Raw genomic sequence first — 13,369 nt, 5'->3', positions numbered from 1 at the left:
ATTGCTTGGTGTGCTCCTGCTGCCATCATCAGAGCTGCTAGAGGGACTAGTGCCCTCACTCAAGTGAACCTGCTCCTCTGACTTGTTCTGACTGTCACTCTAATCTGACATGATGCAAACACTGACAGCAGATCCTGTGAATAGATTATAGATGAGGTAGAGTGGATGAGCATCACAAAGTACAGAGGTTTTTGCAAAAGAATTAATTAAAAACCTAGTTTTAGTTTTCCACAGAAAGCATTTCGGATCTACCGATTTGCAAACTCGGTGATATCGAAGCAGCTTTTGGAACCTAAACTAGGGGACTCGGTCAGACCGAGTCACAGTTCAGTGGCACCGAGACTGCTAGGGTTTCACAAAGTGCTGATCTCGGTCACACCGATTTGCAATTCTCGGTCAGACCGAGAATCACATGTGCAATGGCCTGAGCCAAATCGGTGGAACCGATTTCATCAACTCGATCGGTCCGAGATGGTTTCGGTGGAAACCTAACCCTAAATTTTCAATTCACGACTAAACTACGGAGTGTTTTCGATGGATAGAATGATCTCAATCGTGGCAAGATACATGGCAAAGCAATGTGTTGGGGAATCGGAGTTAGAACAACACAAAGTTCAAGTCCATACCCTAGTTCGGCGATGAACTTGCTACGGCGGCAACAGCGGAGATGATCCAATTGACGGTGGCGGAGACCAGCGACATGAGGAGGCTGGCGACGAAGAGGATGATTCGAAGACCCAGGGAGGCAGAGCAGGCTAAGCGCGGGTGAGGAGGTTCGGAAAGTTTTCCAAATTTTGACCCGTGGATATATATAGCCTGACCCTGTCGGTGTGACCGAGTAGAACAACTCGGTGGCACCGAGATTCATAACTGCAAGCAGTTACTGAAACTCGGTGTGACCAAAAAGTTTGAATCGGTTGCACCGAGATTGAAAACCTAGATCGACTTAGTGATCTCGGTATGACCGAAATGGATGAATCGGTCAGACCGAAACACACAAAGAAGTTTTGGAAGTTTAAGTCTATGACGAATTGGGGACTCCGAGTGCTCCTCACACAGAGTGGTTCGAATCTGACTTGATCAAACTTTGTGATGCAGCATGAATAGAGTTTGAGACGAGAAAAGCATAAATAGCTAGAGAAGGTTCTTAGGCATTCTTGTCCATCTACTTGGCCAAAATAAAAGGAAACCAATCAATCAAAACAACAAGTGGATGTCCTTGAATGAGTAAATTATGCAACCAACAAGCTCACACAATAAAATGACAAATGAAATATGTGGCAAAGCATGCACAAACAATTCTAGCATCTAGCAAGCAATTGGCGATGACTAGGTCATCTATATATGAGTATATTGACTTAGGAGTCAAATGAGAACATTTGATCATAGGTCATACTCATCGTTTAAGCACAAGTGGGGTTACCACTTTTACATAAAGCGTTGTTGTTTTCACACCATTATAGTTGCTTTAGCTCAATTCTTAGAGTAAAGCTCCCCCTAGATGTGAGATCCCCCGTAAGAGGGATGAACTAACCTTGGGTTTTGTCGATGATGACTTCATGTAGGTGCTGAAGATGTGGATGCTCTAAGTTGATGTAGATCATTCGAGGCTATCCTTTGGAGTGAGTTGCACTTTCAATACCTACGCGGGTTAGTCCCACAAGGAACAAACAAGGATATCCATAGACATAGAGTGATGCACACACAAGATGATGTCTATGAGAGCATTAGGTTACCTTGTCCCTTGTCTTACCAACAAGAGGGTTTGTGACTCCTTGAACTAGTGCAAGATGTGGAAGTTGATTGCACTTGTTCTTGCCAAAATGATAAGAGTGAAGTATGTTGGCGGAGTCACCCTCAAGAACTCTCTAGTTCTTCTTCTTCGGGATCCACACCATCTTGATGGGAATCCTCGGAGTTGTAGTTGTACTTGATGAAGTGGAACTTGATGTAGTCTTGGGAACCCACTTGACCAAGGCCTTAGGAGCTTCTTCAAATGCATCAATTTCCTCTTGAAGCTTGTCCTTGCCTTTTTGCTTGTGGTCTTGTGGTGGAAGATCATCTTGAGCTTGTGTCCCTTTGGAAGAAGTAGGATCATACTTCTCTTGTTGAGGAACAAACTTCGTCTTGGGGTATTGATCTTCTTCCCACTCAACTCCATTGGCATCGAACTTTCGTTCAAAACCAAACCTTGGTTCTTCCGATGCCTTCCTTGCTTGCGTACAATTTCCTTAAATTGCTTACTCCCGGCAAGGCTCTTGTAAACACCTTTCTCTATAATTCCCTTCAATAAGCTATTTTCTTGCTCAAGTGTAACTTGTCTAAGAGAATCATTAGTGGAATCAAGAGAACTACTAGAAGCAACAACATTGAATTTAGCATGATTATTGTTACTACTAGAGGAAGAATCCTTCTTGTTCTTGTTACTAGACTTGACTTGAGGCATATAAGTGGATAAGAGTAAACGCTTGGCAATGTAAGAAGAACTTTTGTTGCAAAGATCATCATTGATTGCCTTCAATAACTCATGCTCTTGCCCAAGATTGAGCTAAACGTAATTTCTCATGAGTCCTTAAAAGTTCTCGATGATCTTGTAAGATAGTTTCATGAGCTAACTTAAGAGTGTTTAGTTCTTTAGTTAGAGACTCAATCTTCTCCTTATCATTGTCATTCGTTTAATCTTGATTAGCATGATTAATTGACGTTTCATCATAGTATTCATCACTATAGTTGTCAACAAGTAAATCATCATCACCTAACAAGTCATCTTCATCACTATTGAAATCAACATACTCGGGGTGTGATACCTTTGGACCTTTGGCCATGAAGCATCTTCCAATTCCTTCATTTGGTGAATCAAATATGTCGTAGGAGTTGGTTGACACAAGTGCTAGACCGGCAACACCTTCATCTTGAGTATATTCAGAGTCTGAGTGATAGCTTCTCTCGGAGTCATTGTCGGAGTCGGAGCCGAATACCCATTCACCAACATGAGCTTGATGTCTTTGTTTTGTGTAGCTCCTTGATGACTTGTCCTTCCTTTCCAAATCCTTGCTTCTCCGAGAGGGTCTTCGTTCATATCGATCATCCCTACTCCTTCTCTCCCTTGACGGTGATTCTTCTCTTCTACTTCTTCTTTTGGGAGAATCTTCTCTTCTCTTGTGGGGAGCCATACACTCATTGGAGTAGTGTCCGGGTCTTCCACAATTGTAACAATTTCGCTCTCGACTAGAAGATCTTTTGTCATTGTAGGACCTTGACTTGGAACTTCTCTCTTTGCTTCTATTCTTGTAGAACTTGTTGAAGTTCTTCACCATTAGGCTCAATTCTTCATTGAAGGTTTGTTTCTCACTTGATGATGTGGGAGCTTCACATGAGGCTTTGTAAGCACCACTTGACTTGTTATGGAGCTCCTCCTTATCCTTGAGTGACATCTCATGAGCAACAATTCTTACAATGAAGGAAGGTAGTTGAGGGTTTTGGAGCATATCACTAAGCACTATGAAGCAAGAACCTCATCAAGAAACACCTCATCCCTCCTTGATAGTATTGGCTTTTCCTATAGACTCAATGTGATCTTGGATCACTAAAATATAAAATGTAGAGTCTTGAGCTTTGAGCTTGAGCCAATCTTTTTGTCCTTAGTATTTTGAGGGGTCCACTTTCCTCATCCATGGCATGCCATTCATTGAGCTTTTCCTGAAATATTAATCTTGGAATAGAATTAGCTCAATGAGCTATATGTTGTTAGGAATTACCAAAACCACCTAGGGATAGTTACACTTTCAAAGTCTAGCAACAAGAACAAGAAGGATTCTTCCTCTAGTAGTAACAATAATCATGCTAAATCCAATGTTGTTGCTTCTAGTAGTTCTCTTGATTCCACTAATGATTCTATTAGCCAAGTTACACTTGAGCTAGAAAATAGCTTATTGAGGGGAATCATAGAGAGAGGTGTTTACAAGAGCCTTGCCTGGAGTAAGCAATTCGATGAAATTGTACGCAAGCAAGGAAGGCACCAGAAGAATCAAGGCATTGGTTTTGAATGAAAGTTCAATGCCAATAGAGTTGAGTGGGAAGAAGATCAATACCCCAAGACGAAGTTTGTTCCTCAACAAGAGAAGTATGATCCTACTTCTTTCAAAGGGACACAAGCTCAAGATGATCTTCCAGCACAAGACCACACGCAAAAAGGCAAGGACAAGCTTCAAGAGGAAATTGATGCATTTAAAGAAGTTCCTAAGGCCTTGGTCAAGTGGGTTCCCAAGACTACATCAAGTTCCACTTCATCAAGTACAACCACAACTCCGAGGATTCCCATCAAGATGGTGTGGATCTCGAAGAAGAAGAACTAGAGAGTTCTTGAGGGTGACTCCGCCAACACACTTCACTCTTATCATTTTGGCGAGAACAAGTAAAATCAACTTCCACATCTTGCACTAGTTCAAGGAGTCACAAGCCCTATTGTTAGTAAGACAAGGGACGAGGTAACCTAATGCTTTCATGGACATTATATTGAGTGTGCATCACTCTATGTCTATGGATATTCTTGTTTGTTCCTTGTGGGACTAACCCGTGTAGGTATTGAAAGTGCAATTCACTCCAAAGGATAGCTCCGAATGATCTACATCAACTTAGAGCATCCGCATCTTCAACACCTACATGAAGTCATCATCGACAAAACCCAAGGTTAGTTCATCCCTCTTAGGGGGGATCTCACATCTAGGGGGAGCTTTGCTCTAACAATTGAGTTAAAGCAACTCTAATGGTGTGAACACAACAACGCTTTATGTAAAAGTGGTAACCCCACTTGTGCTTAAATGATGAGTATGACCTATGATCAAATGTTCTCATTTGACTACTAAGTCAATATACGCATATATAGATGACCTAGTCATCGCAATTGCTTGATAAATGCTAGAATTGTTTGTGCATGCTTTGCCACATATTTCATTTGTCATTTTATTGTGTGAGCATGTTGGTTGCATACTTTACTCATTCGAGGACATCCACTTGTTGTTTTAATTGATTGGTTTATTTTTCCTTTTCTTTTTCCAAGTGGATGGACAAGAATGCCTAAGAACCTTCTCTAGCTATCTATGCTTTTCTCGTCTAAAACTCTATTCATGCTGCATCAGAAAATTTGATCAAGTGAGATTCGAACCACTCTGTGTGAGGAGCACTCGGAGTCCCCGATTCATTATAGACTTAAAAATCCAAAACTTCTTTGTGTGTTTCGGTCTAACCGATTCATCCATTTCGGTCATACCGAGATCACTAAGTCGATCTAGGTTTTCAATCTCGGTGCAACCGATTTGTACTTTTCGGTCACACCGAGTTTCAGTAACTGCTTGCAGTTATGAATCTCGGTGCCACCAAGTTGTTCCACTCGGTCACACCGACAGGGTCAGGCTATATATATCCACGGGTCAAAATTTGGAAAACTTTCCGAACCTCCTCTCCCGCGCTTAGCCTGCTCTGCCTCCCTGGGTCTCCGGATCATCCTCCTCGTCGCCAGCCGCCTCTGTCGCTGGTCTTCGCCGCCGTCAATGGGATCGTCTCCGCCATTGCCGCCATACCAAGTTCATCGCCGAACTAGGGTATGGACTTGAACTTTGTGTTGTTCTAACTCCGATTCCCCAGCACATTGCTTTGCCATGTATCTTGCCACGATTGAGATCATTCTATCCATCGAAAACACTCCGTAGTTTAGTCGTGAATTGAAAATTTAGGGTTAGGTTTCCGCCGAAACCATCTCGGACCAACCGAGTTGATGAAATCGGTTCCACCGATTTGGCTCAGGCCATTGCCCATGTGATTCTCGGTCTGACCGATTGCAAATCGGTGTGACCGAGTTCAGCACTTTGTGAAACCCTAGCAGTCTCGGTGCCACCAAACTGTGACTCGGTCTGACCGAGTTCACTAGTTTAGGTTCCAAAAGCTGCTTCGGTATCACCGAGTTTGCAAATCGGTAGATCCGAAATGCTTTCTATGGAAAACTAAAACTAAGTTTTTAATTCATTCTTTTGCAAAAACCTCTGTACTTTGTGATGCTTATCCACTCTACCTCATCTATAATCTATTCACAGGGTCTGCTGTCAGTGTTTGCATCATGTCAGATCAGAGTGACAGTCAGAACAAATCTGAAGAGCAGGTTCAGATGAGTGAGGGCACTAGTCCCTCTAGCAGCTCAGATGACGGAAGCAGGAGCACACCCAGCAATCTGCCAAAGGCTGCCACCAGGGCCAGCAAGAAAAGAACCTCAGTGTGAGAGGATGAGGACTATGTGGCTGAGGAAGAAGAAACCACCTCAAAGTGGAAAGTCCTGAAAAAGGAATATGGCCCCAATGCCTAAAGTTGAAATAGAAGAAGATGATTCTGTTGTCTTGAGGAAATTGTAGCCAAAAATTCCAGACCACAATGATGCTCATCCAGTTGCAGAGAACATGAAAGTCGGGAAGGACTCTGGTCTAAGGCTATTGAGAGAATCTGATCCATATGCCTCCAGGAGATGGACTACTGTGGACTACAGGTTCCATACAAAGGAACATCGGGACTTCTATGAGACCATCTTGCTTGACAAGAAGCCCATAGTGTGTGACATGAGATGGGTCGATTGGACATTCATTAAGGAAAATGAGTATCACTTCCCTGGTGTATATGACAGCTTCAAGGCTTGTGGAGTTGATGAGCTTGTGGCTCAGAAGCTCACAAAATGGAATGATGAGCTCATCATGCAGTTCTACTCCACATCCCACTTCTACCTAGATGGAAGGATCGTTTGGATGTCTGAAGGTACTATGTACCAGTCCACAGTTGCAGAATGGGCTAAGTTTATCAATGCCCCAAAAGAGAGTGAAGATGACTTGGATGTCTATGCCAAGAAAAAGAAGGATCACAACACCATGGCACACATGTACAAGGAGATCCCAGATGCTGCTCTTGAGACACACAAGTTTGGATCTGTACATTACCTTCTGTCAGGCTTGCCAACTATCAACTGGATCCTCAGGCACATTCTCTTGCCAAAGTTAGGTGATCACAAGATGATCAGAGGCCATGCAATTAACTTGCTTCACATCTTTGATGTTCCACAGAAGTTCAAAGTCATGAGCCTAATAGTGGAAACCATAAAGAGGACAGCTGCAGATCAGAAGAGGAGTTGTGGGTATGCCCCATAGATCCAGGAGCTAATTAACTCCAAGATGGGCACCGGCACATATCTGCTGGACAAGGAGCACCTGCCCATCTACCCAGACTTTGAGGACAACACTATGGTGATGGACGAAAATGAACCATCTTCTGTGCACGCACAAGCCAAGAAGGAGAAGGCAAAGGCTGAAAAGGCTGCAAGGATGCCAACTACTGAAGAAGCATCTCAATATCTTCTGAAGAGCAAGCAAGATCAGCTTGGCTACTTGATTGCCTCCACTCTAAGGATTGAGAAGGGACTAGCTACCCTGACTCAAAACTAGGAGAGCCTGGAGAGGATCATGGAGCAAAAGTTCTATGACTTAGATGTGAAGGTCACTGAGATCCAGCCAGTCGTTGAGAAACTTCAGGATGAAGTGCAGGAGAAGAAGGGCAAGACAACCACTAATGCTTTTGCTAGAGTGCCCAGAGGTCAGAGGTCTGCTGCAGTGCCTATTCCAGACACCAGAGCTACTTCATCTACACCAGCTACAGCTTCAGTGCTGCCGGCTCTAGCATCTACTCCACCAGCTCCATCTACATCGACTGATGCCTTCGTGCTTGGAGTTCTGTCTACACCACCACCTGAAGAGCAAGCCTGAGTGTCGATCTAGCACTATGCATTTTTTACGAACTTTTTGGTAACTTGTTGCCAAAGGGGAGAAAATGTATAGATCATAGGCTTCGAGAGAGAGCGTTTGCTTTTTCATTCTCTCTTTTGTTTGGTGGTTAAACTTCATTTATTTGCTTGGTTGAGATACTTTTTACTTTGTGCTTGCTTGGATGATCATGTGTTTGATCATATTATACCTTAATGCTTCTTGGATGACATTATCCTTTTTATATTCCATATGATCATTCACTTTGCTTGGTGATGAGTGCATGCATTTTAATTATTATCATTTTGAGCGCTCCACCAAGATGTATGTGACATGGAAGAGTAACCCATGATCCTAACTCTTTGTGCATTTGCAGTCCAAAGCAAATCTTAAACTATGCACAAATTTAGGGGGAGCTCTTGCTTTGCACATACTTCTCAAAGAGACAATGCTTTCACTCTTATTATCATTTGTCGAAGCTTTGATCTATATGTTGTCATCAATTACCAAAAAGGGGGAGATTGAAAGTGCAACTATCCCTAGGTGGTTTTGGTAATTCCTAACAACATATAGCTCATTGAGCTAATGCTATTTCAAGATTAATATCTCAGGAAAGCTCAATGATTGGCATGGCATGGATGAGAAAAGTGGACCCCTCAAAATGCTAAGGACAAAGGATTGGCTCAAGCTCAAAGCTCAAGACTCTACATTTTCCATTTTAGTGATCCAAGATCACATTGAGTCTATAGGAAAAGCCAATACTATTAAGGAGGGATGAGGTGTTGCTTAATGAGGTTCTTGCTCAAAGTGCTTAGTGATATGCTCCAAAACCCTCAACTACTTTCTCACATCCACATATGACCTAAACCAAAAGTCAAACTCGGCCCCACCGATTTTTCCTATCCGGCGCAACCGAGTTTCAAATGTCATAGCCACTGCCACAAACCGTAGGCAAATCGGTCTCACCGATAGGGATCTCGGTCTCACCGAGATGGGGTTGTAATCTCTCTGTTTCCCTTCATAACATTTCGGTCTCACCGAGATGAGCGATCGGTCCCACCGAGATTGCAATGTACACTCTCTGTTTTCCGTTCGTAATGTTTCGGTCTCACCGAAATGAGCGATCGGTCCCACCGAGTTTACCTGACCAACTCTCTGGTTAGCTTATTACCAAAATTGATCTCACCGAGTTTGTGTAATCGGTCTCACCGAGATTACGTTATGGCCTAACCCTAATCATATCGGTCCTACCGAGTTGCAAGTCGGTCTCACCGAAAACCCTAACGGTCACTGGCTTTGCTAAATTGGTCAGACCGAGTTTAACCATTCGGTCCCACCGAGTTTGGGAAGTTATGTGTAATGGTTAGATTTTGTGTGGAGGCTATAAATACCCCTCCACCTCCTCTTCATTCATGGAGAGAGCCATCAGAACAAACCTACACTTCCAACCTATTTTTCTGAGAGAGATCCACCTACACTTGTGTTGAGACTAAGATATTCCATTCCTACCATATGAATCTTGATCTCTAGCCTTCCCCAAGTTGCTTTCCACACAAATCTTCTTTCCACCAAATCCAAATCCTGTGAGAGAGAGTTGAGTGTTGGAGAGACTATCATTTGAAGCACAAGAGCAAGGAGTTCATCATCAACACACCATTTGTTACTTCTTGGAGAGTGGTGTCTCCTAGATTGGCTAGGTGTCACTTGGGAGCCTCCGACAAGATTGTGGAGTTGAACCAAGGAGTTTGTAAGGGCAAGGAGATTGCCTACTTCGTGAAGAGCTACCGCTAGTGAGGCAAGTCCTTTGTGGGCGATGGCCATGGTGGGATAGACAAGGTTGCTTCTTCGTGGACCCTTCGTGGGTGGAGCCCTCTGTGGACTCACGCAACCGTTACCCTTCGTGGGTTGAAGTCTCCATCAACCTGGATGTACGATAGCACCACCTATCGGAACCACGACAAAAACATCCGTGTCTCCAACTGCATTTGAATCCTCCAAACCCTTCCCTTTACATTCTTGCAAGTTACATGCTTTACTTTCCGCTGCTCATATACTCTATGCTTGCTTGCTTGAATTGTGTCAAGATTGCTTGACTTGTCCAAAGTTGCTAAAATCTACCAAGAACTAAAATTGGGAAAAGGCTAGATTTTTATTTGGTCAAGTAGTCTAATCACCCCCCCTCTAGACATACTTTCGATCCTACACCATCCCTGCGGCATGTATCATTCTTTGCATCTATCAGAAATGGCTCTACCCTTTGATCATGAGTTGCTTTATGACTATCACCTGTCTGTCCGGTGCTTCATCGCCATGAACGTCGTACGCCCTTGCAAACCCACCCTCGAATGCCTCATGATTAAGGACTGGCACGGCGTCTGTGCTCGGGCCCGTCCTTGTAGTGTCGCTAAACTGAAGTGGCTAAGCTGGCTCGCGGGCCGGCTCCTGTGCACGTCACCTCCCATGGTCCTTGGTGCCTTGTTCTCGCATGAGCTAATCAAGGGCGGATGAGTTAGGGCGCGTGACCCGGTGCCTCGCTACCACGGGAGCCGCACGCCGGTTGTCTTTCTTCAGTACTTTCACATGAGGAGACTAGGCACGGCATCTGTGCTCGGGTCCATCCCTGTAGCGTCGACAAACCCAATGGCTGAGCTCTGTCAGGCAGGTTGGCCCCGTTCACGTCACCCCTGGGGTCGTTGGTGTTCGGCCTTCTCATGCGATAACCTCAGGAGATTCACTCAGTGCAGGTTGCCTAACCATCTCGCAGGACCATCTCAAGTGTTTTGAATCAAATTCAGGCGCAACCCGCCTTGAGGTAGGGCCTCGTGAGTCCCGCGCTGGCTCACGAGTGCCCATACAGACCTCCTCTAGCCCTGCTGTGCAAGCCACGTGTCAGGGTGGGGCTGTACATGCCCCGGAGTCTCCCCTCAGAGGGAGCTCCCACCCACATACCAGTGGAAGCACCATGCTCTGCGCTGGCAGACGACACGGTCGAGCAGCGGCTATGCCCATGCAAGAGCGGAAGCACCATGCTCTGCACTAGTGATAAACAACCGAGGGTAGCCTCACGGCTGCAGTAACCTCAAGCGATCCACCAGGCTCGGTGTTCAGCCTCCCTGTGCCGCTTTCCCCTCGGGAGTCACGCGAGGGGGTTGGGAACAGGGGCTATGCTTAGCTCACGCCTGGCGTACGCCACCTCGCCAGGTCCATCTCGGACCTGGTCTTCGCACGCCTCTCCCGAGCGAGAGCTCAGTGAGGAAAGATATTGAGGTTTGTTCATACGTCAAGGGGGACTCCTGAGCATCGCGACTCAGGAGCCTAACTGGTCACGTAGCCCCTCACCCCTTGGTCTCGGCCTGGTGATCCGGACGCCCCAATGGAGGCTGAGATATGCGCGGGGCCGGGCCTTGCCGACGCAAAATGCTAAGACCTACACCCGCATCTCCCTCATAAGGGTTGTTCACACGTCAAGGCGGATTCCTGAGCATCGCGACTCAGGAGCCTAACTGGTCACATAGCCCCTCACCCCTTGGTCCCTTCCTAGTTATTAGGATGCCCCAAAGGCGGCTGAGGTATGCACAGGGATGGGCCCTGCCGACGCAGAACGCTAAAGCAATCAGGAAAGGAAATTGCGGAACCCTGGCAAATTATTACAAAACATATTGTCTCTTAAAATTCCAAGCATAAGTTCTTACACCTCCACGAGGCACGATACATGTTGCAGGACTAAAGCAGGGGGAAGTGCCGCCCTCGAGCTTCTTCCTCAGCCTTGGGCATTGTTGTTGCCCGCCTAGGGAGGCCCGCCATCGACAACGTCGCTGCCATCCTTGCCAGCAGCTGTGGTCGCGGGGTCGACACAGAGGAACTTCCACAGCAAGGCCTCCACCTGATCCTCCATGGCCTTGGTAGCGGTGTCATGGAGCTCAGGGTCCACGGGTTCAAGCAAGGCGCCAAGGTCGAAGCTGGGGTCCCGAAGACACGCCTTGCGGCTGAGGTAGAAAGCGTGCGGGCCTCTCCCTCCACCATGGGGCCCATTCCGATGACAATGCCCTTGAGAGTCGTGACAAGCTTGGGGAGCAGCCTGGCGGGGCCTTCCTCCATAGTCACCAGCAGCTTCTCGTACCCTCTCCTATAGAGATCCTGTAGTGCCTTGTGGGACCTTAGCTCGAGGGAGTCGAAGGTGGCACGCCCCGTGGTGGCCGCCTCCTCAGCAGTGGCGAGGAGCTTCTCCCGCGTCTCCAGCCGAGCTTCTTCCTCGGAGACGAGCTTGGCGTGAGATGCCTGGGCTGCCTCCACTTCCTCCTTCAGCTTCTCCAGGCGGTTGTACTCCATGGCCTGTTCTCGGGCAGCCTGCTCCAGCTCGGTGTTGCGGTCGGTGAGCGCAGCCTCCCGGGCTTCCAGCTCCTCCTTCTGCTCCTCTAGTTGGCGGGTGCGGGTGGCCTGCTTGTCGTGAAGGGCCTTCAGATCGGCCTCCACCATACGGCAGTGCCCCTCGGCGGCTGTGATGTCTTTCAACGCCACATCGCGAGAAGCTACGGCCACACCGGCCACCTTCTTGCCCTCCTCGGCGGCAGCCTCTTGCTTGGCCCCAGGCCGCTCTGACGGACGAGTCCGCCTGGAGCCACCCCGAGACCAGCTCTAGGCGCCTCGATGCCCGGCCGATCGAGGCCCTGAAGATCGTCCTGAAGCCGGTCCAACACGGAGAAGGCCTCCTCCAGAGCATCGGGCACGGCAGAAGAACCACAGCCCGCTGCCGTGACAACTGGGGAGGAGATGGCGCTGGCATCAAGACTGGCAAAGCAGTAGCAGCAAGGATGGACGGGGGTTCTGGGGTCCTTGGGTCGTCAGCAGGCATGCTGAAGGCGAGTGCCTCCGGAGTTGGCTCAGCAGCAGGGGCAGTATTCTCCTGAGGCTGGGCCCCCAAGCCTCGGGAGGGGAACCCTGCCGCAGGAGTATGCGAGGCAGCCTCGTCCTTCTGCGCCAGAGTCGTCGTGACCATGGCAGGCCGCTTGGCCTTGGCGGCTCTGGCATCCTCCTTCTTCCTCTTCGCCGCCGACGTCAGCCTGGCCATCAAGATGAAGGTGTTGATTACTGCGTCAAGAGCAAAGAGCAAAGGCAAGGACATATACTTACTGGTCCTCGGTGACATAGTCCCTCTTCCTACCCAGGAGCGCAACGCCCCCAAGCTTCCTGGAAACGGGCATTACCGTGCTTTCAGGGGCGAACGAGCGTGCAGCGGCCGGCGGCAGGCTGGAGCCATCGCCGCGAGGAAGTGACGTGGCCCTGCCCTTCTTTGGGGTCCCTTGCTTTGACTTCTTCAGGGGCGGTGCCCCCGGACCTCGTGGTGACCCCAGTGGAGTGCGACGACTCCCTGACTGGGTGCTCGCTGGCATCATCATCATCGGAAAAGGCGTGGAGGAGATTGTTCTATCACAGGGGAGAGGTCTCTCCCACCCCTTCCCAGGTCACCTCTGAGTCCGCCTTCTCCTCCTCACCAGACTCGCCGGAGGACACCGGCACCGGGGAGCCCGAGAGCTGGGAAGGCTTCAGCGCACGAGTCCCTGTTCATTGAAGATAGGCAT

Source organism: Triticum aestivum, chromosome 6A (assembly GCF_018294505.1).
Source record: "Triticum aestivum cultivar Chinese Spring chromosome 6A, IWGSC CS RefSeq v2.1, whole genome shotgun sequence".
Classification (NCBI taxonomy): Eukaryota; Viridiplantae; Streptophyta; class Magnoliopsida; order Poales; family Poaceae; genus Triticum; species Triticum aestivum.
This window is presented reverse-complemented; position numbering follows the sequence as displayed.